We start from the raw sequence: 25,334 nt of genomic DNA on the forward strand, positions 1-25,334 counted from the left end.
TGCTAGCTGCGAGTGTGCAGGTATATAACGGTTCCTTGTATGCGCCCATATAGAATAGGAGGGTGGGGGGTGCTAGCGAAAAGCTGGAAGATGAAAACGGCAAGGCATATTGAGGCTGCAACTCTACTTAAGTACAATTCATATAGTGCGTTTGGCAGCAGCAGCGGCAGTGGGTTGCTTGGGCTGAAGGAGGTGGGGGAACTTTCGCGCGCGTAATGTCCAGCAAAAAACAAATATTGCGCGAATACAACAACAACAACCGGAGAATGCAACATACATGCAGCAAGCATGGCATGACTACAAGAACAACGATGAGAACAACGATGTTAGCGATGGCGATTGCGGCGTGAGCGGAGCGCTGTAGGTGGGAATGGTAGCGGCAACGTCGCTGTCTACCACGATGGCAATGATGACGACGATGAATGCGCCGCCGAACGCATCCATCGTCCCGGAATCAGTTGGCATACGGCTTTTAGACGTCTTTTGAGTACAACATTGCTTTTTTATATTCTCGGTAAAACACACAAACGCAACGGTCGGGTATCTCTGTAACGCACGGGCGCCTTGCCACGCAACGTAGTCCAATTGTCAAACACCAAACGAACGTTGTTCAACTAGAAAGTAACCAAACTCATCAGCATTAAATTGTAATATAAACATTAATACATTTGATTAAATAAAAAATATTAAAAATCATAAAGTCAAAGTGTGCTCAACGCACGCGTTCTTGGCAGTACCATCAGCAACAGTCGCTACACTGCCACTGACTGAATGGAAGCGGCCAACGAAGAAAGCACTACGGAGCTGCTTCTTATATTATTTTCTATATATATAATATAATATATACATAAATATATGTATATATATATATATAATATATATAAAATAAGTTGCATCTTATACATACAAAATCGAGTGTTGTTGCTGCTGAATTCTAATGCTGCGGCTGCATAACGTGCGTGTGTGTTTCCATAAGTGAGTGTTGGTGCGCGTAGATACATAGGTAGCAACGACGAATACATATAAAAATAATGTTTAATAATTAATTGCATGAAAATATATATACATAAAAATAGGTTTACATATCCTATGTATGTGCATAAACAAAACATGAGTGAGCGGTAAAAGTGAGCAATGCCATATGAAAAAGTGATGTGCCCAACCACCTTAACTGTGTGACTCTGATAAGATGATATGCTATGCGATGTGTTAATACCAGTTTATTACCAAAAGCAAACAAAAAATATTCTTACATAAAATATAGAAGTAAAAACTTACTCTAAATAATAGGAGACTTCGCGATTTTTTATTTAACCTATGAAAGCAAAACTTTTTATTAGGAAAAGTAAATAAAATTTTCTCTTTACGCTTAGTTATTGCAAACACTAAATTGATAAAAGTACTATATATAATACGCTAGTTTTAATCCACACAAGCCGACATTATACGGCGATTAGGTTAGTGCTACCTGAACTGATTTTGTTTCAAACGATCCGCGGCAACTTTATAACAGCCATTAAAGGTTCACAAATCGCATCGCCGGCGCCGCCGTTCCTGTCGTCGTCGCCGTCGCCGTTGTTGTCGTCCTTCATCGAGCCTGTGTTCACTGTGTTTACTCATTAAATTCAGTTCTGACCTCAAAATAACGTTTCAAAACCGTTCATACGTAAATCAATTTAAGTGTCAATTTTTTTAATTCATCAATAAAATAAAAACCAAAAATTTTGCAAGAAATGTGTTTAAAACTGCGAATTTAGTACTCCTTCAAAGTAAAAATTCTATCGATATTTATATAAGGGATGTGCCGCGGCGGCGACGACTGATCACAAATGTTCATCAAGAGCAAACAAAATAATCACATGGGTTTGTTGCCACTGTTGCTGAATGAGCAGATTAGCAGGCAGATTGTTAACAACTATAAACAACATCAACAAAAATACAGCAATTACATGCACTTGACGATACTGAGATCCCATCTAAAAAAACTAATTAAAATTATGGATAAATAACATCTATAAACCGTCCTGTAGGTGAAATAGCTTTTTTCGAATTAATATTAAATTTAAAATTTTTTTTCATTCTTACCTATGTCTTAATAGTGGTTAATCTAAACTTGTAAGACCTAACACAGATTACCGGAGATTTTAATTCAATTTCAGGAGAATTTACGAAGTAACATCAATATTAAAAATATGTTGGAAGGAAAAAAACCACCCCAGAAAGAAGTTTTGGATTCGCTACTGTCTCTGGTCTACTTAAATGTAAAAGAAGTAAAAGTCTATTTAAGTGAGATGTAACAATATTGCACATGACTCAGTATTTTTAACTCGAGAAACGAGTGTTAAGCCTTTGGTTTGTTAAATCTAACTGAATAAAGTGCAAAACTTTGAAAAAGGTCAAAAGAAATGTTAAGCAAATTTTTAATACGCATTTGAACTCAAGATTTTTACCATGAAATACATTGCATAGTGGTTTCTAATGATCTAAAAATATTGACACATTTAATTAGGTATGATGAAGTTATTAGCTAATTAATTATGAAGTAATGTTATTAGCAAGTTAGTCTTATTAGTTAGTTAGTCTCCTAACTCCCTGATAAATATATTACTTATTACTTATTACCATACAATACGAAAAAAGTAAAAAAAAAATCTTGATTCAGTATTACGATATACTGGATATACATTTATTTATATGTATATGTGGTATATAACGATCATAAATAATTAGAAATATTCAATAAGACTTAAATGCTTTGAAAGCAATATTTATTTAAAAATATATTTATATGGCATGGAGATTCAAATTCGTTTTTAAAAGTTTTGCTCTTCCCTCCCTTCTCTTGCTCACTGCACTATTATCTCATTTTAAGGCCGTTGAATTAATATTTATTTGTCCGTTTCTGGAGTTCAAATGCTTTCCTAATTTATACTACAAGTATTAGTATTAAGCTTTCAAGTCTGGATTTAATTCACGTTAGATATCATTATACATCCTCCGTGCATTGTAAAATTGTGTCAATCTAAAGTCAAAAAAAAACCATACACATTTGCTCCACAAACGAATTTATTCTCCTTAAAATATCTAAGCAAATAAAAAGGGGTATCCGTTGCTACCCCGTGGTCTTCACTGAAAAGCAACTTATCTAAGCAAGTTAATATTTGAGCTAAGGATTAAAGACACCCATCGTGTTCTCAGCTGCGTTATCTTGAAACGCAGAGTAGGCAATCTTGCCGTTAACAGCCTGGTGATGAGCCACCACTAAATAACAAATAGAAACTGATTTGCTACATAGCAAAATGAGACAAAACATGTTCGCTTTGCTCTAAGAATTCCTCCATTCACATCAGCGGGCCAAAAATTAAATGTTCAAAACTGAACTAAAAAAACCTTGGGTATTTGCCTCACCACCCATTGGGTTGAATCTAGCTCAAACCAACCGCTATGCGGTAAATCGAGTACCCAGAGTAGAAATTGCGTTTGCACTCGCTTAGTGTGCCGCTCTCTATAGTGGAAATAAGTACAGAGGGTGGTAACAGGTGTTAGGCGAAGGATGTAAAAAGTTACGAGAAATGCACCAGCATATATACTACATAACTATTTAAGAGAGTTGTAGCCACACCAACACACGGCTTTTTTGACGCTCTCACGGCTTTTGTATAGGTATACACATACATAGGTACAAGTAAATGTTATTTAGCCCATTTCTGGTTCTCGCTCTCTGATGCGCGCGCATACTACACCGCTAGAGTATTGCCAGCCCCCTCAAGCCCGTCTAGAATGTGTTTAGAATGTGAGAGTGAAGAGTGGCAAATGGTAGTGATGCCAACAGGCTCAGCATCAATCTTAGTATCTTCTTCATGCCGCACTAAACAATGCTGCCGCTAACCCTGACGCCCCCTATACTTCGCTTACATGCGTTGCAATCGCTGTACATGGAAAGCCAACTCCATTCCACTCACGCGGCGAATGCGCGACTTTTTCGTTCGATTTTCTGCCACTTTTTCATGCTTTTCGCCGTTTTCCGCCAGCCTGCCCTCAGCGCACACCACCACGACCCCTGCTTCATTACAACCAGTTTCACATATCCGCAAACAAATGCACATCAACACAAACAATGGACTTCCTTTGCATGTGAGCGCGTTGTGACCGTGTATATAATTCAAATAGCTGTTTTTTTTTCGTTTTTGATTCGCGCGCGTCGTCGATGGCGTCGCCGCGAACTATACGCGCCACCAAACAACCGGGCTAAATGATTTTTTCGATTTAGTACAAAGCTTCACATCAACGTTGTCGTACAATTTTTTTAATTTTTCGCGTTTTTCAATTTCGTTTTTCTGTTGTTGTCCTCTTTAACACACATTAACCGGCTAATTAAAGTTAACTAAGTACATTGAAAAACTAAACAAATATATATAAAAGAAAAACCAATTATTATATTCAAAGTTTAAAAACAACAATTTTCGAAAATCAAAAAGTTAAACGGGAAATTCATTCAAGCCCAGATACTAAAGAAATTTGAGACATTTTCGAAAATTCTAGTCCAACAGCGAAACAAAGCTAAAAACTAAAAAAGTTGACTCAGTACGACGAAATGGACGAAGGTGTAGTGCAATATTTGCTGTGTACTGTAAAAACTAGAATTTAACAAAAATGCAAGCGTTTGTAAAAGCTGATAACGACGAAATATCAGAGAAACACTATCAACCAGGGTAAGAATAGAGTAATAACTTCAGGCTTGCTACGACAACTCCTTTCATTTATCTATGCCTAATACGGCGACATTCACTCCCCGCCAGCGTCAAAACAATGCTTTGAGTAAAGTTTTGGGCCGACCATACGCAATCTACGCAGACAGTCCGTACCTGTGCGTATACATTAACGACGACACATATACACTGTCACAACCCGTTCCTCTGTTTGTGAACGCCAACAATCTCTCATCTTCTCAATTATCTGCAAGCAACTTAACTTTATTCAACTCAACTTACGGGGTTACGGTTGAACGGAAGGCAAATGTGCTGCTGCAGCGCTTCCACCACTTTGCTTAGCATGAGAGCGCTCGCTGCTTAGATTTTGGACGCCGTCTCAATCGCCGCACCATTCTGAGTGAGTTTGCCTTAGTGTTGTTCTTCTTTGGCACACACACGAATGAAGAGATGAAATACTTCTCAACTAAAACGTCTGTATGTGTTTCTCTGGCAGCACGCAGAAGCACAAGCACCAGCATCGCCTGGCACAGGGGTTGCGTATACGCCACGGCGACGTGCATGCTTCTTCTAGTTTATCTTAGGCTATGTGCACGAACGGTACTTAAGTGTGTAGCATTTCGTTGTATGTATGTAGTGCCTTGTCTACGTGTGCAACCGTGTCCGTTCGTCGACTTGCCACCTCATTTTGCATCTTCTTCTTTATCATTCACCGAACGAGCTAACAACGAAATGAGACGCACACTAACAAAAACCTAAACCAGAATTTCTACGCATAAATTTACTTCATTGCACTGAAGTGTATACGAAAGCAAATCTGTGTAGCGTACTTGTGTGTGTGTGTGGCTCTCATGGCTTTCGTGGGTATAGCTTCCATATTATTATATGTGCGTTGGCGTTTGTGTGAAGCTTCAGCCAAATGAGGGTGGTAAGTCTCTCCTGCGCGCCCTGCACCATTACATATCTAAATAATATATTTAATATATATTATAATAAAAGATAACCGTCGTGTTTGTACTTGTATTTGTGGGTGTAACTGTGTATCTTATGTTCCAACGAAAGTCGCTGACTCCTTCTGTCACATGCGCTTGTACTTATCTATGCGGTCGAACTAGAAGAAAGTGTAGCTAACTCGTAGGAAAACGACGTCAGCTTCTCCGCTTTTATTACACTTCAGAAATTTTGGATAAGTGGGGGGTTACGTGCGAGTGCGATGCTTTCAGCATATGCTTATCCTCATTTCTAAAGTCCTCAGCAGTCCTTCTCACCGTTGGATTTTGTATACGATAGAGCTGCTGCTCAAGTTATCTGCCTACTTTCTGGAAGCACAACTCCACGTAATGATACTTGGATTCATTTTATTTTGTGCGACACAGAGTCTTAGACTGTCACAACAAATTCCATAATTTAGTTCGTTTCAAGTCTCCCATGCTGTAGTGTGTGTGTGGCCAAATCGAAAGATTTCATTGACAAAAAATAATACCGTAATAATAATACTTTAAATACAAAAATTATATTCGAGAAATAAAAGCATAAAATATTTAAATGAATTCTGATTTTTTAATTGTTAAAATTAAAGTAAATTAATTAAGCAAAACTACGACTAGCTTGAGGCTCGGAAACTGACAACAAAATATATTAAATTAAATAAAAGCCGTTAAAAATAGATGTTTTAAAATATGTGGAACAGTGTTTGAATATTTGATAAAACTGCGATAAAATGTGACATTAATAAAAAAAAAAAATGTGGAAAGGAAGTTATCTGACATCTCGCAGAACAAAGCGTTCGCGCTCACATTTCCAAGTGTAAACAAAGTAGTGACAGCGAATCAGCATGAAAGTCGGCCTCTCAGAAGTGAATAACCATATCTATTACTTTTATTTTGAGTAACAAAAAACCGTTAATGACAGCCAAATCACTGCTTCACAAGCCATGACACTAACCAACCCATAGAGTGGTCTCTACCAGTCCTAAGCCGCGTCAAGTTCCAAGTGCGTCTAATACACACATTTCTTATTAATTTAGATGTGACGCTCTTTAGCTATATGGTCAGTAAGAATATGCATGGCCTATATCTGCTGAGTATATTCAGCACCAGCGGCAGCATAGAAAAACGCGCCTTCACTCGCCTAAAGGCGGCCATAAACTCTCACGGTGCTACTTGGTTGGCTGATTATTTTCTTCTATCAGCGTCTTAACTTCTGCACTCAATTTCAATGCATCATGTACTCGCAGCCCGCAACTTGCTTTGCGACAAACTAATGTACGCTCTCGGCTCTTTTTGTCTATGCACACATACATACACTGCTTAGAGGGTTGAGACAAGTCAGTATTTTAGATAAAAGGCACCACCACGCGGACGGGCGAGCGCAGGCTTTCTTCATACTTAATTTCAATATATATAAATATTGTATATATTTCTATAGATATACATACATATATAATATATAGCAGCGCAGATATAATTTATTGAAGACACGCATACATTTGATTTGGCATAAATGAAATGGGCTAAAGGGATAACTCGAAGTATGCCTTAATGCACGTATGTACGAAATAAGTAGCGTTTAAGTGAAGGCAGGACGAACAGGCGAATGAACGGAAATTTGTTTGGTCGGTTACTAACTATATACTTTAATATACTCACTCGGGTGTCGAGTGTCGCTCGTTGTCTACAATCGATCCGCTCGGACTTTCGGTCGGTCGGTTGGTTGGTCGTAATGCCCCTCCACCAAACCATATACGATCTTCTCTATTATACTACATTATACTTAATTTATTTTTTTATTTATCTATTCAACTTTATTTGCTTGGCCATTTCCTACAGCTATTCTTCTGCACCAGCTTCACGCTTGCTTCTGCTTGGACTTAGCCTTGTTCTTCTTCTTCTTCTTCCTTTTCATTTTCACATTTTCCTTCGTAACGCTGCAGAGAAAATACAGCAACAAGGGATATTTTATACATTATAGAAAATGAGGAATTTGTTATGAGTCGCTCGCCTCAGCGCATTGGAGATGCTGAGTGAGTGTTTTGAGAAGTGCGATGGTGGGGGCGATCCAATGTGGTCGGCCGGTTAAGCAGCCGGGTATATTGAGCGCTCACTACTTATCTTTTGGGCGAGTGGGCACTGTTAGTCCAAGTGCACCTAAGCAAAAACGTGAATATGTGTGTAACAGTAACTTCTTCGACGATGCTGAGCGCTTGCTAACTGGCTGGTTGGCTGACTGTCTGGTTGCCTGAGAGTTCAGTATAGCAGTGCGACTCCTTCAGCGGTGTTTCGTTATAAAATAATTTTGTGTAAATTATAATATAAAAGGACTTGGCATATTCTTCTTGTGAGACATTCGTCTTGGGGCAGACGAACGCTAAGCGTGCACTTGTACGTCGTTTTCAATGGGTGTTTGTTATCGAGTTTTTGTTGAGTAAAATATTTGTAACGAATTTCAAGAATAAATCGATTGGAAAAAAAGTAAACCAAATTTCATGGAAACCAAATATGAACTAAATAAATTCAAAACAAATTATGTTTTCCAATAAAGTTAAATAATTGAGTCCCCTTTTAAATTATTTCTAAAACTTAGTGAGAATTTCAATCACGCAAAAACGCAGAAAAATAGTGTTCTTAAGTTTAACAATGACAAAATTGTTGTCTTGATGTGTCATAAAAATTACTGTTTTGGTGTTTGGTAAATAATGCAATGCGTAATATAATACCGCAAAATGTACGGAAAATGTAAAATGTGATTTTATAGCATATTTCTGGCGTTTCTACACACGATTAATAATTTTTTTAAGCAGAAAAATGTTGTACAAAAGATTAAAAAAAAAATTTATTAAAAAATAATAAAAATAAACATAAAAAGATTCCTTTAAAATTAAAATTAATTTTAGTGCATTTGGAAAAATTTGAAGATGCGATCTTTGGAACTCCAAGCATCTTTAAATGTTAGATAATTTTTTTTTTAGCAACAGTGAGATAGTTATTTTATTAAACTAAGTATTGCATATTGAAGTAAAAATAAGTTATATTTATGTGCACTGAAAATGTTAAAACTAATCTAAATATGCTGAGCTTAATTACAATAATGTGTATTTAAAATTAGGGATTAGTTAAATTAGGACCTCAGGTTTTTTGAAATACTATTACTTTAAGCAAACTCAATAGTAAAACATTAAGTGCCTACTGTGGTATGCTGAAAACTCCAGAAATATGCATAAAGTCACCTGCAATTTTCTTTAAATATAGATGAGCGTGAACATTTCGAATGTAAGTATTGCATATAAAATAAATAAAAAAAAGTTATACATCACCGAGACTGTAAATTGAATACCAGTAAATGCAGAATAAGTAAAGCAGTAATAAAAACGCGTGCATACATTTAAAATATTTAATTCTAATTATGGAAAGTAATTGAAACTAATTCAACGTCAAAAATGCCGTTTAAAACTGCATATAATTGGACCACGCTTCACCCTGTAATAACGCCGTAACCGGTGCAGTGCGGTCGTTGGGAAATCTAAAAATGTAGTTGCCGACGCTTCGTCATTATTATACTTAACGTTTCTATAATTTGTACGTTCGAAATGCAGATGGACGAAATTCATTGCATACCCCTAGGTTGACATGTTGATTACGGTGTTAGTTTTTACGCGCGCATGATTTTGTGTTGCATACTTTTCGGCGCATATATCGATTTTTATGTTGATAGTTGATTTCCGTTCATTGTTATTTCCTCGTCACCTTATTAACACCACAAGCAACGGCGTGTTGTGCTTTCGGTTTCATCCACCTTCCTCTCTACGCCTTCATCCGGCTTTACCCGTATACGACAACGAAAATTGGCGGCAATCATATGCATTGCCGTTCTTTGGATGTGTTTCAGTGTTTTTGTTGCGTGCATCGCTCTGTTGTGAATACCAAATTAATGTGCCAATAAATAAAGCAACAACTACTACAAACAAATATAAAAAATCGGTAGCTGTAATCGGTAATGAAAGTGAAGTGAAAAGCATTCAGTGCAGCGAAACGCAGAAAGTCAAACCGAACTGCGAATTAATGCCAGCATGTGTATGCTGCCACTGTGTTGTTGTGTGAAGTGTGCGCCGACAGCAGCGAAGCAACCGATACACCTGTATGTTTGCTATAAAAAGTTCACAACAGAATGTATGAAACACAGCACATAACTCAAACGGGCGCGTAGATGTGTGAGTGTGCGTAAGCTGGATAAATTGTTGGGTGCCGATACTTGAAGGTACCGCTAGAGCTTCAACAACAACAAATGGATCATCGACGTCTACTAAGTCAGCTACGCCCACATTTAAATGGTCGCCCATGCAAAGTCTAGCTAAGTTAGTTTGTCCAGTGCTGGTTCATCCTACGACTTTCGTCCATATTGTGGCCCTGGCTGTGGATCAAACACAACCGCAATCGCCGCCGAGAATGCTGCTCGCGCTCTAGCTACTGCAACGGTTGAGTGCTCGGGCGCTTGAGCGTTCGATGGCAGCAACTCGGAACCACGCTTCTTCGTTTTGTAAAACTCTAAGGGTAAAATATCGAAAGAAAGTATTGGTGCAATCACATAAACAAAATGCCTTTGAAAATTAAAAACTCATAACATATAATAAAAATTTAAATGAAAAAACAAAAATTATATATGTAAATACATTCGTAAACGACAATTTATAACTTATAGCCAAATATAACGGTTGGCAAGAAATTGAGTAGACATTGGTTTAAACCGAGGCATATTTTTGCAATTTGTTGAAGTATTCAACATTTATTTGTAGCAACGGTTAAGTCTCTAATGTCATGTGTAATGCTATTTTTGTTAAATCTCTAATAGCAATATGGAATATGTTATTGTTATATTATTATTTACTTTATTATATTTTTAGACATTTAGTATATAATAAGTTCGGTTTTAATTGAAATTATCAGGGTTATAATGTATTTTTTATTAATATATTATTGTATATTAACAAATACTTCCGTTCTCTTCTGTTCGTTAGCATTTATTTAGACGATTTTTTATATCTTTATTTATATTTGAATGTATCTTAAATGATTTTGATGATTATAATAAAGTTATTTTTTTTAATTTCGATAAATTTTATTTATTTAATTTTTTTTGTTTTCGACAAACTTTGTTTGAAGAATTAATTAAATTTAAAAAATATTGCAAATTTAACATTTACATATATATTAAACATAAGTATCGAGACAATATTGTCAGAGAATTGGATTTAGATAATTCCAAAACTGCGCGGAAACATCAAATCACTACAAAACTTTCAATACAACCTATAAACTTCTTCAAAAACACAGCTATTATACTATTTTAAACTAGTAATTGTTTTAAGAATTTTCATGTATTTTCATCATTACAAAAATTACATATTTTTAAATTTTTTATTAGTAGTAATAAATAAAAAAAAGTAACAGGTAAAAACTTCTATTATGTAACTAAAAATTAGTATCCTAGCATTTTTATAAAATATATTAATATCAAAAACTGTATTTAAGCTCTGCCAAAGGAAAGTAAAGTGGATTTTTGTAGACATGTTTTCACGCATTTCCTTTTCAATAAGTTTAATAAAATTTATTTTGTGACTAGTATTTTTTTTTGTTTTGCTTTAATTTAGTACATTTTATTTACTTTGAATTTTTTATTTTTTATATATCTTATTATAATAATTTTTTTTTTTTTGTTATGCTATGGTTTGATTTTTACTTTCCAGATGATTATTGAAATTGTAGGCGTTTTATGAATTGACTCATTAAAAATCTTCAGTGATTGTGCATCTTGTGTTATTTTCTTATCAGTAAAGTCTGACGAATTTCGAAACTGCCAGTAAACATATGTTTCCATTACCACTTGAACTGCAGAAAGCTGTAGAATACTCGAAAGGGGCGTTTTAGTTTCGGTTTTAATGAACAAAAACTCTGGCGACTGAGAAATAACACTCAATTGCAAAACCCTAGGGAACAATTGCTACAGTGTAAACAAAACTCTTCGAAGCAAAGAAGTTGTAGTGATATCTCATAACTTAATCTATTAAATTTGACAAAACCAAAATATTTTATATGCATATATACCGACATAAATATCTAATCACACATTCTCTCGTACTTTTGTAAATAATTTCAGGTTACACCATATTGAGAAGTTATCCAATGAGAAAGCCGCTAACATTTTGGTAAGTACATTAAAACTAACGTTTTTGAGAAAACCGGTAACTGCTGTGTCAACACTAAAGGTATTTCGCTTTCCTTTTTGACACTGCTCCGTTTAAGAAACATAAACCCTCAAGAATTTTTAAAATTTTGTAATAATACTTAAATTCTCTTCATATGAAGAATTTTAGGATTCCAGTTTAGGATTCAGAAAAATACAAATTATATTAATTTTCAATCAGAAATAATTTAGCATAAAAAGCTTAAGAAAATTTAAAATAATAATATTGAAAAAGTTCAAATTTTTCTCTGGACCAGTTAGTACAGTAAATATATATTCGAACCTTTCTCTATACTAATATTAACCAAAATTTCTATTATATATTTGAATATTGTGGCGTTATATTTTTCTAACAGTGCTGGGATGATATTTTGAAAACACTCGCGTGCGTTATTTGCATAAGATTTTTATTTGAAAATTTAATTTATTTTATTTGAAATATATAAATAAATGCGATTATTATCAAAAGAAAAGATGCGTAGCCTAATTCTTTAATTTATGTAATCCATTTAAACTCAAGTTTTTTAGTCATTTTTAACATACTCGGCGTTTACTGGTGCAGATCCCTAGTACATGCATGTTCTTCCTTTTTGCTTCATAAACTTTTTACTATTAATCAACATTGCATAAGTTATCCTGCTGCTAGCAACTTCAATGGATGCTGTGCAAGTGCTAACACATCCATATGTATATTTATACTTATAGGTCTAAGCTTGAAAACTTGTATGTTCATGTGAACAAGTCGGTTTTCATTTAAAATTTACCACAAATAGCCTAAGGTCCACTTACTTAGGCCAATGAAAAAAATATAATAATGAAAAGTAGGCACTTTGGTTGCAACCTTAAGGGGCTGGCAACGAACGCATTCAATTTCAAGGATGCTATCAATAACCTAAGAAACCCGACAAAACGGCAAAGCAAAGATTTTTTTTCTTGAGTTAGTCATTTTAAGCAGCCACACGTTACGCGCTCTATTTGTATATATTTGATATGTATATTTGAATTTATTATTAACCATTAAGGGGTCAGGTGGGTTTCAGAGGTTCAGAGTATTTCCACTATTTTCTTATATGGATATACAAATATATATTTATTTTAAACCATTCAGCATATAAAAGCTACATATTTCAACAGTATTTTGTAATATTTTTATTTAAAAATTATGTCAACTTAGTCGTTGGTACCTCATCTCCCTTGCCGTCTCAAAAAAATGTCCTTGCCGCGGACAGCATAACTCATTATTGGTTCTGATAAAATCAAAAAACCAAAAATATTTCGTTGGAACATGGATAAATCTCGAAGTAAAAAAAATTATTAAAATTTTAATTTTTGAAAGACGTTGAACAAAAAATCAAATTGTCGCCTGTAGTATTGGCGCGAAAAAGTTTGTTGTTATAAAAAAATAAAAATTCTTCGCTTAATGACTAGAAATGCTATTTCAAAGATGTGTGTAAAATTTTAACAAAATCGCTTGATACATTTTCGAGAAATCATGTCCACTGCCTTAAAAATTTGAATTTTGTGATAAACGCGATTAAGTTCGAAGCAGTGCAGTGACGTGGCGTGATAGGCGAAACTTTCGAAGGTCATATCGTTTAGAATTTTATTCTGATCGATCTGAAATTTCGAGAGAATATTATAAACATATTGTACTATTTAATTAGAAAACAAAAGAAAACAAAATCAATTTTTTGAAGCCCCTAAATAATATAGTTAAATTTTTTTCAATATTTCGCACCATCTAAAAATATCTTAAAAATATTATAAAACTAATCCAGTTTTGATTGACATTCTAAAAGAAAAAATTATTACTTTTAAATATTTATATTTCAGTAAAACTACAAGTATAAATAATTTGAATATTTCATTTTGAAATTTTCTATTTATGCATATGTGTTTTACGGCAATATACGTTACCTTCACAGAACCGTTATTTACTTTTTCATGTTTTTATTTTGCAAGTTTCAAAATTAACAAGGCTGTTCTAAAAAAGAAAATTGTTATCAAAAAAACTTCACTTTTTTATTGCTGGTTAACTATAAGGGTTAATGCACACACATAAATCTGCATTTACTAATACGGCTAAGTTACTTTGCATTGCAGTTTGCCAGCGTTGCTTACGTTGTTGGTCATATGCAACGAGAAGCAGCTACAAATATACGTAAGTAGGTAAAAAGAAAAAATTGTTCGAAAGTAGTACAGTTATTATGAAAACATGTTATGAGTATTCCTCTCATGTGTACATACAAACGTTACTGCATATCCTACCAAGTTCAAAACACAATGAAAGGTGTAAGTATACATACATATACTTGTACACAGTAAACTTGAAGAGAACAGGAGGAGGAGAGCAGCGAGTACTTGGAGCAAAGACATGCTTGTGACGTGGATTTCCTTGTGTTTTGTCATTTAAGCTGAAAATAATTGCAACTGCTTGTAATGTTTTCCTTCTTAGCGTTGCTCACAACCATTCCGCTTAAATGAAGCGACTTTTCTAGGTGCTTACAGTCGGAAGGCAACAACAACCCCATCCGTTGCCATTTTACAACACTCTGAACTCGCTGCACTTTATTTGTTTCACAATTTCCAACTATTGCAATGCGCCATAGTTGCTTTTGTTGTTGTTTTAAGTTATGCTTACATCCGTTGAAGCACATACTTAAACAAACTTACGCATGTGTATGAGTGGTACAATTTTCCTAGGACAAGTTCACATTTTCCTACTGTACATACGTAGACATATACTGGCGAACCTATTTTGCTTTTAATATCTTAGAATTAATAAAAATGTCAGCAAAACGGAAGCAGAAATTTCATCTAAGCATTGCAGAATATTGAAAAAAAACTGTTTGTCTGAAGTTCCAAATCAAGTCCTTAATAATATATTATATGTACAGAATTGGTTGTTTTTGTTCAGAAGTTGCAACATATAAAAAGATATTTAACATACATATACATATGTAAACATATCCAACCTGTATACGACATTCTTGGGTAGAGGCACTCGTCTAACCCGGTTTGTAGTGTAAGATATCAGAGCGATATTGCGACCTTATAAAATATATATATAAATCAGCATCGATTTAGCCATGTCCGTCTATCTATTTTTTCCACACGTTCTTTTCTCTCCAAGAAGCTGCTTATTTGTCGGAATCGCCGATATAGGAGACCTAAAGGGTATAGCTGTCATACCAACTGAACGGTGGGAATCAAGTCTTGTATGGAAAGTTTTTTTCATTTGACGAGGTATCTTCATCAAATTTAGTATGGGTTATTGTCCAAGGCAATGGTGTAATCTCCGAAGAACTCGTTTAGATTGAGTCACTATAGCATATAGGTGCCATACAAACTGACCGATCAAAATCAAGTTTTTGTAAAGAATATTTTATAATTATGTTGTATTTATATTGTATTCGTATAAATTAAGCTTTTGGATCGAAATTTTAGCTACATACATATGTAATTGCAAGATTAAAAAGTTATTGATATGTCTACCAATATTTTGACCTTTTCCTTTTGCTGTTTTTATACATAAATTATTTTACATAATATTATTTTACAAGATAATTTAGGAATAAAAAAAGTAGTGGACGCATATTGTTCATAATCGTATATATAAGTTTCAATAGTCAATTTAATTTTGGTATAATAATTTTGGATTTTTTAGATATTAATATAATGAAAACCAATTGATACCATTAATAAAATGTGGATTGATATTAATTACAGGAACTTACCTTTAAATATGTTAAAGGTAACAAAATTCATAACTATTTCAATTTATTTGTAAACCTAAACCTATTATCTATTTGTTAAAGAAGTAAATTTAATTGTTTTTTATGGGCTTCCGTAATGATTGATTTTTTAAAGTGAATTAAATTAACATATGCATGTATGGTATAATTCATCGTTTAATATTTTTAGATTCGAGAGACAAGGCTATTCATATGTATTTGTGCACTTGTGCTTAGCTTACCTTACCTCTGTTTTCTAGCAAATTGCCACAATCCAGTTTTTAAGCTGATTAATTTTTTTCTTTTCACAAGTTTTAACAAGGTAGAAATGTATCGTTTGTCGATAAATTTGATTAACTCATTGTATCCTTTCTCTATTTCGATTATACGAGTAATAAAGTTCTCTAAGAATTTTCAAGCGTTAGGGGAACAAAATAACAAGTACTTTTACATTTCTCTCTACATTTACCTAATAATATTTATTGAAAATTTAATTCAGATAATAATTTTAGTATTTAATGCTTAAACTGGATATAAGTTATTAGATATAGTGTCTCATTACTTACATATATACCATATGTATGTATGTACATGTTTACATAACTATGTATTTGTTTACATACGTATATTTTTCAGTGAATACCTTCAACACACAAGTAAACCCCATTATGAAATTTTAGCACAATATGTTCTACCATATACTCATATGTAAGTGTGTGTATGTGCAAAAATGAATCTAAGTACGTTCTGAATTTATAAAGCGAGACCGTAAATGCGCAAACAAGTAATCAACAACTGCGATCGTTGAAATTGTCTCGTTCACGATCTCCAAGTTGCACGCCTGGGTGAGCATTTAGGTTTCTATTCGTTCTAAACATGATGAGTAGTCGCGGCGTCTGTTCGATTCTTTGATTTTCCAAATATAACGGGCGGATTGGGTAGCCACCTGTAAGCTTTGTACTACCACATAGCCACTTGTGGACCCGCGGTCGTGCTATTCCGAGTAAATTTATAAATTAAGTCGGTAAATTACTTGTAGAATATGGAACTGACAATTTGGAAAATATTTTTATTCGCGCGTATATGTACATATATTTATATGTGTATAGGTATATTAGGCATATGTATGTGTGTATATGAGGCACGTGAAAAATATAAAAACAAAAAACATTAAAAACTTTGATGTCAACAACAGCACATGGCAATCAAGTATAATTTATTTCAAATTGAGATCGGCCATGTATCCGTTAGATAGCTATGCTGGTACGACAAGTGTAGCATCAGTCGCTAAAGCATGAAAACAGTAGCCAAAGCACAAAAGTAAAACGTAAGTTGCAGATATACTATTAAACCTACTTTCCATGCATGAGTGCCGGGAATTATTTAGCTAAATTGAACTTAAGCTCCGACTACGTTGGCCATTGACGAATCAGCGTGAGCAATGGGTTAGGTAAGAACCAACCAGCGCCCGATTCACGAACACATACAAATCTGTATTTATTTACTTAACGAAACAGTAGATCGTTCATAAACATATAAGTCAATGGAAACAAGTAAGGTAAGCTTAATTCGTGTAGATTCGATGTACATATACACCACTTAATGGGAAAGCATATTTTCCCCAAAATATTTATTAGAGAGTGGATTATAGTTATCGGTGTATGTACTTTCATCAGCGGGGGAGAAGTTGGTTAAACAGCAAACAGTCTTAAAATATTTTATTAACTTCTATTTTCACTGTCTCGAAACGAGTTGAAATCCCGTTAAGTGTCTGTCCGTGCGTCCGTCTGTCTGTCTATATCTAACTCGATTATTTTTATGTGATACAAGCAATATTTAGATAAACAAAACTATTATACTCTGTAACAACATGTTGCAAGTGTATAAAAACAAGAAATTGTTTTTGAATTAACATTTTTTCGCGCTTGACTTTAACATTTTGAATTAGAGCTCACACAGAGCCATCATATGCGATACTCTAGAGTCTAGAGCAATGGTCGGCAAATTTACACATTCTAAGGGTTTATATTTTATCAGTTTTTTATTCTGATTTTGGGAAAAATTATTGTTTTAAAAAATTCGCAACTCTGCTTTTTTAATGGCTTAGAACTATAACCACTTTTTATAAAAATTCACGGCGATAGGTAGTTTGTCATTAAATTAAACTAATACATGCCAAGTTGTAGAAAGCCTTCTAAGAAGTTATTTTTTTTTCTGAATAATACCATTTTGGGTAACAATGATCTCATTATTCCCAAAAACGTTGATTTGCATTTAACTATAAATTTATTTCTCCGAATTTTTTTATGTTGTAGTTTTTAATTCTTAAGAAAACCAAAATTTGTAAATGAACTTGATGTTTTTAAATTAAATAATATTATTCGTATCATCGTCTACCAGAAGACCGACACGTTTAAATTGTTAGCACCAATTATAATATATACAAGTAGCTATGGACTCAAAATAAAATTTTAACGGGTATACATGTGTAAATATAATTAGAAACAAATGTTCTGCATACACCCTCATATTGATAAATTTCGCATCCCTCATTGTTCTTCTAGACTGCTCAAACAGCGGTTGGAAACTTTCTGCGGACTATTAGAGCATTAATATCCGGCCATATAGAATTATTTTTCATTAATAAAAATATCAAGCTGATTTTTACCAGAAGCCCATTAAAACATTCATCACTAGCATCTAAACAACAATGCACTGCATTTACAGTTTCCACAGCCAACTAGAAAAAAACTAAACAGCTAGGTCTTTCAAGAGTAGTTCCGCTCTATTGTTGGCACATATGCAACACTTCCGGTATGCAAACATAAGTGCAACAACATACTTCCGCAGATAGGCACGTATGCGGACCCCTTCATTCGGCCAAATAAAGTCTTTCATCCCACCTTTACCAACTAAAAAATAACAATACTAACGACAGCCACCAAAATTACCACTCTCCCACAAATCTTTGCCATGTGCCACAAACAAAATGCTGTTTCAAGCTTTAGAGGTGTGTTCAGCCATCGCATGGCTAATTATAATAGCAATCTAGTCAGCGTGTTAGCGGCTATAAGCATACCGATGATGTTCGTTACAGTCATGGTGCGTGATCGTGACATATCGGACTGTAGGGTCATTATTGGCTTGCGATCACCTGCGACGTTAATTTTCCGGCGCGTAGAGATTCTGTTTTCACTTCAAATTGACGGCACATTCCAATAATGTCGCGTCTCACAGGTGGTTACACGTGAAATTAATAGTTTTCGCTTCTCCAATCCACCCGCTTTCAGCTTCACCTTTATGTTGACATATGTAAGCTTACATACAAGTATGTATATATGGTGCTCACTTAAGCGTGTCCGTCTATGCGTTTGTTTCATTAATTAAACTACAAACAAACACTTGTTGTGTGATGGAAAACTATATATTTGTATAAATATATACATATAATGTGCTTAAATACATGGGTTATGACCACTTATACATACTTACTCACGCGATTAAATATATATACATAAATATACGAATACTGAATAATAGCACAAACTCTTTTTCGTTGTTTACCTGTTGAGCTTCCAGGCCAAATACTTTTACACCACGATCAGTTCTTTTGCTGGTTCTGAATCAGCAAATTACCGGAAATGTCAGAAATTTCCATTTTTATTTGGATTTTTAATCTTTCCGCACATTATTTAATACAAAACAAGAAAAAACGTTAACTTTAGTTGCACCGAAGCTATAATACCCTTCATAAATACAAAAGTTCCTTACAAGAACTTGATTCCGATCTAATTTCGTGAAGATACCTCGTCAAATAAAAAATTTTACCATACAAGCACTTGATTCTAATTGTTCAGTTTATAGAGGAAAGGACTCGTGCAAAATTTCAGATCGATAGCTTGAAACTGAGGGACTAGTTCGCGTATATACAGACAGACAGACGGACATGGCTAAATCAAATCAGCTCATCAAGCTGATCATTTATATATAATATATATTTTATAGGGTCACCGACGTTTCCGCCTGGGTATAAAAATGTAACCAATCTTCTTTTGGTGGACTTGTATTTGCAACGGAGTACACTTTGACTCCTCGAGCATACGTTATGTCGAAGAAATATGTACATATGTTCATAACATATATGCATATACTTGTACATTAAAAAGCTTGCAGGCAGTAAAATAAACGAAACTTTGCTTTTTTCTGACACTCTTCACCTTTTATCATTGGCTCGCTCCTATCTCCCATTCGCTGATGCGTATCCATAGCACATATGTACAATACATAGATGCACACAACAGTAAATATATGCGGGTTTGCTTGTTTACTCTATTTTCTCTAAATTTATTATTTCTCCGCCAATCAAATTTTGTCTTACACATGAATTTTTTCGAGAGCTTTGTAATGTGATTTCATAAAATGAAGGAGATCATGTCTATGTATTCGACCTAATCGCAATTTACTGGTTGTGAGCAATTGAAACAAAAAATGTTTTCAAAATGTACATATATAATGACTTCAAAGTTATGTATTGTACTTACATACAAGCGCAGTTTTTAAACGATCAAGACCTTTACAAGTTTTTTCTTAGTAAAGCTAAACAGAGCTTGTTTTCGGGTTAAGAATTTTAAAAATCTAAAAAAATTATTTAAATACAACAGAAACTCTGTGACCTAACAATGACCTAACAACATTTTCAAGTAAATATGATTTTTAATCTTCAACTACATATAGTAATATATTTTCGTTTTCATTTTAATAAGCAATTTTAAGCGAAATTTTGTTATTGTAAGCCGTTTTTTATGTTCTCGTAAGAGGAAAGAGTGCTGGGGGGCGCTAATTTGGTGATTAGAGCGAGTGCGGGACTAGTATATTTCGTAAGTCCTATAATTTATCGAACGTATCACAAGCTAAATGAGTGAATTATTTGACCTATGTTTTACTTTGAGATTTTAAAGAAACAAGAAGAAACATTAACTTCGACTAAATCTCCTTCACCGGTGCATTTCTTCTGGCAACTATATGTATAACCAATCCGATATCTGCAGTTCCGACAAAGGTGCAGCTCCTCCTAAAAAAAAGATTGTTTATCCCAAAAACCGGACTAAAAATTTATTTTTAATTTTTAATCATAACTATCAATCTTTTAATCTTAAGCATATAATCAAAAATTAAAAAAATAACTTGTTTTAGAATTAAAATTTTTTCGTGTTTATTCAAATCAAAAACTAATATTTGCAATTTTTAATTTCAAACATCTTGGATTAAAAAATGAAAATCTAATTTTTATGTTACAAACTTGTATGTATATATAATTTTTTAAATTTTCAAAATAATTTGTCATTTGAGACATTCACAGTGGTAAAACTAATCTAAAATGTGCAAAAAAAAACTTGGTAGCATTAAAGATATGATTATAACACGTAATCAAGTATCCGCATACTCTATTGTACGATTTCAACTCGATCACTTTGTTATTCATATTTTTTTAGAGAGAAAATGACGTATCGAATACCGCCAGTATTACTATTATGAACTAAAACGTTGTTTTGTTTAATTTCATTCAATCGCATGTGGCACTGTTTTGAAAAATTATTTAAAAATACATTGTATACGTGAAGTTTATAATTTTACTGTCCATACATAAGGAATGCATACATATGTATTGATATGTATGCTGTTTTTGTATACATCCCAATAAGCAAGATAATCAATAAATCACTTGAAGGCTTTCTTAATTAAAACTTTCACAGTAAAAGAACACAAACACAGACGAGGGAAATGAGCAAGCAAAAAGACCTAATTTACGAAACAGAATGCAACATGTACAACTATGTATGTATGTTTGTACATGCATGTGCACACTCACATGTTCACGTAGCCTTTGGAGGTACAGACGACTTTAAGCGTTGATATGTATGGCAAATTGTAACTACTTGCGCACAAGCAGATTTAAAATAATTTTGTAGACGGAGAAAAGGATGCTGCATGAAAGGATACCTTAGAAAGAATGTACATACATAAGTATAAGAAACTTACACCACAGCGATGAAAACAAAATTCTAAATTCTAGACGCAAAGAAAAAATACAAACTATTAGGCCATTAAATCAAGCGTAAAATGAACTGAAATAGTTTGTAAAACATTGAAAACCAGCAGCTTGAAAAAGCTCTTTGTCAGGTAGCCATCTTCCAGGATATCAATATACACACATGGCTTGAAACATAAATACCTATATAAATTCATTTATAGTACGTTGTCATTTACGTAATTTTTTAAAATCATTAGCGCAAACAAATACATTTGGATTCCCCATATTGAGTAATTATAAACATAAAGTATTTTACTTAACCACTCAATATGTTCAAAACACACAAAAGCAAAAAAAAGAAAATTAAAATATCCTTTTCGAATGCCTGACCTCAAACAACAACAAGCATCAACCGCAATTCGCGACAAGTGTGCGACATCAATCGCAGTATTTGCCGTAATATTTTGCGTAAATTATCCATAAAATGTTTCTACAAAAACAAGAGAAAAAACTCAAGCCAATAGAACAAGCTATGGAGGCATGAGCCCAAAGTTCTTATTTTTTGTCATTGGTGTGCGTGCTATTTGACATTTTTGTTGGCACTTTGCTTGCAGTTTGAATTGAAGTGCTAAATTGGCTTTTGCCTTGCTACTCAGTAGGCGTCGTCGAGCGCACACTTTCGATCGCCTTAAAATTCCCTTGCTGTTTGAATTGAAGATATCAAGGACGCAGACAACAACGCTAAGAAAATCAACCCCAAATTATTCTTTAATTCTTTAGTCATAAGCGACGAAGTTCTTAAGTTTTCATATTTACTTTTGCGCTTTTCTTGTGTTTACCTTCGAACCACAGAATTCTTTTGTGTGGCGGCCAAAGATTTGGGGTGGACTTCGGTGATAAGTAGATTGTACTGAAGTTGGAAACTTGATGAGAAAGTTTTCTTGAATTGTTTGCGCTATTAAGGCTATTCATAAAAAAACCTTTAACCAGAATAATTATGTAGAACATAAGAGCATATTTTACGGAAATTCTTACAAGGGCTTTTTGCATCAATCTCAGAATATTGTAGGTGTTAAGTGGCGAATAAATGTGGTTAAGCATGCGAAAAATTTAAAAAAAAGGGAGAATTTTCTTTTGTTTAAAATTTTTTTTTGAGTTACAGCCTTCAGTTTATCTTTAAACGCGCTTTACCTGGAACTATATTTTCTACTACTACCGCCCCTTATGGAGAGGATGGCTATGTAAATCATGAGATTTTCATTTTCCAAAGCAAACAAGAAATGGTTTTTAAAAACCATTTGATGCTAGTTTTTCAACGCATAATTATTATAAATTCAGTCCAAATTCTCCTCTAAATATATAAATAAATGCAAAATAACGTAACATCACTTTTCATGAGTTAACAGGACAAGGAAAAAAGTATACGTATGTATTTGTATATGAAATAGAAACTGCTCATATTGAAACGAAATTTTAATTTCAGTTATAACATGGTTATATGTGATAGTAGAAGCTTAACTTTAATTTGATATATGTATATCTGTACGTATGAATACGTTGTTCTGCATTTTAGGTGGCGATATGTGGCATAATAGCAACCGTCAAAGGTAGTTTACATTACTTACTCATATTATCTTATCTTTGTCCTGGATTCGTTGAAAATGAAATATAATAGATAATAGCATTCTACAGAAACATTTCGCTATGACTGTACGCAAGTTTGCACCCTCAACTTAACGAAATCGCATGATCCTGTTATGACAATACTATATATAATTTACCATATTACAAAGTGATTTTTAGAACTGTGATAGCTATAAGTGCTTAAATAACAACAACGGAAAACAAGTAAGGAAGGGCTAAGTTCAGATGGAATCGAACATTTTATACTCTTGCAACTTGCGAGGATCAAAGCAAAGAAAATACCCGTTAGGAAAGCTTTAAATTAAAAAATCTTGCGAAACAATTCAACATTCACTATTCGAAGAAGTCGTCAATGGATTACAATCAAATTTGTATTTTATTAAGTTATATTATAGGTCATATACTCACTCAGTTTTGTTACTAGATTTTACTTTAAGTCGGCTAAAACTGTATTAAAATCATCTTCACATGAGATATATGGGATATAAACTCAACTGAAGAATCTAAATTTAATATAATGAGTTAATGTGAAAACGTCAACCAGAGGATCGCAATTCATTATTTTAGAGATATATATGCTTTGGACCAAAATTTAGACCAATTCCATTCATATTCCCACACAATTTTTAAGAAAAATTATTCACTTAATCGTATTATACTATTAACAGAATAAAATGCTCCCTGAGTTTCATTGAGTGACCTCAAATACCATCACCAACATAACATATAAGCAGTAGAGTGAACCGGATGTTAGAAAATCCTGATATTAGTTATATGGGGGCTAAGGCAAGTTTTCATCCGACTTTACTCATTTTAGTTACAAAAGGTCAGAAAGATACTTACATTTTTAATAGTTTTTAACAAAGCCGTTATATAGGGAGCGGAGCTTGAATGGCTTTTGAGAAATATTCATTTTACTTATTAGGAAGCGGGGCCACGTTCACTTTTGAATAATTTTTCAACCATAGATGCCAATACAATCTTCTTTACCAAATTACATACATATATATGTATAAATATACTTATATATATATTTTAATTTAGTGCTTAGTTATGTCGTTTTATAAGTTTTCGATTAATGGCGTTTGGAGGGCGTGACAGTGGTCCGTGAAAGGTGTACCATGTGTACCAAGTTTCAGCAAAAAATCTTAATTTTTACTCAAGTTACAGCTTGCACGGACGAGCGGACGGACAGACAGACATACATCCAGATTTCAACTCGTCTCGTCATCCTGATCATTTATACATATATATAACCCTATATCTATCTCGATTAGTTTCAGGTGATACACACAACCGTTAGATGAACAAAATTATTATACTCTGTAGCAACATGTTGCAAGAGTATAAATATTGATTTTTTCGAATTGTTTATGCAATAAGCTCACAATATCGGCTTTACATTCTGTTGATTATGTATTGATTATGTATTCTTTATCTACCCCTTTCATTTTGCCATTATAAGATACATACACTCCATTAAATTTGCTATATTTTTAAGTCAACTCTTAAATGTTGCCATATGCGGCATATTTCATGGAAGGGAAATATTATATTTTGGATAATATTCAACTGTAATGGCAAATCTATAATTCAGTTAATTAATTATAAATGTATTATAATATTAATTTTGTATACAAGTGAAGTGATATTAAATAGATTTTTATTTTACAAACGCTGCGGAAATATCAAGTATTTACATAGGTATTTCTGTATTAAGGGTCAACTGCTGAAAGGAATTCAGAGGAATTTTGATAAGAAAGCCAAAGTCCTCTGTATTAAACCAAAACACTCTTTACAAACATTGAAATGCATTAATGCAATGAAAACTAAAATAAGATCGTTAAAATAAAATAAGATAAGCTGATGCGAATTATACTCCATAGAAGCTGTTTCTATAGTTGGTTCTAATAAATATCCACATTTTCTTAACTAAGTATGAATAAATATTAAATAGATGTGTTAATTTGAAATTATTGT

General features: G+C 33.5%; 1 protein-coding gene and 1 long non-coding RNA gene across 2 annotated transcripts in view; both read left to right on the forward strand.

The window, feature by feature from the left end:
• The first annotated feature begins 1,417 nt into the window (after window positions 1–1,417).
• Window positions 1,418–2,406, forward strand: LOC138856002 (uncharacterized). The gene is made up of 2 exons (XR_011395149.1): window positions 1,418–2,026; window positions 2,100–2,406. It is a non-coding gene; the product is annotated as an uncharacterized lncRNA (long non-coding RNA).
• A 9,417-nt stretch (window positions 2,407–11,823) lies between these two features.
• Window positions 11,824–25,334, forward strand: part of pros (homeobox protein prospero) — a 79,330-nt gene continuing 65,819 nt past the window's right edge. The window contains exon 1 of the mRNA XM_036373628.2: window positions 11,824–11,907. The gene's annotated coding sequence lies outside the window, so the exon portion shown is untranslated. The remainder of the gene's footprint in view (window positions 11,908–25,334) is intronic.

The sequence above is a fragment of the Bactrocera oleae genome, chromosome 2 (assembly GCF_042242935.1).
Source record: "Bactrocera oleae isolate idBacOlea1 chromosome 2, idBacOlea1, whole genome shotgun sequence".
In the NCBI taxonomy this organism is placed as follows: domain Eukaryota; kingdom Metazoa; phylum Arthropoda; class Insecta; order Diptera; family Tephritidae; genus Bactrocera; species Bactrocera oleae.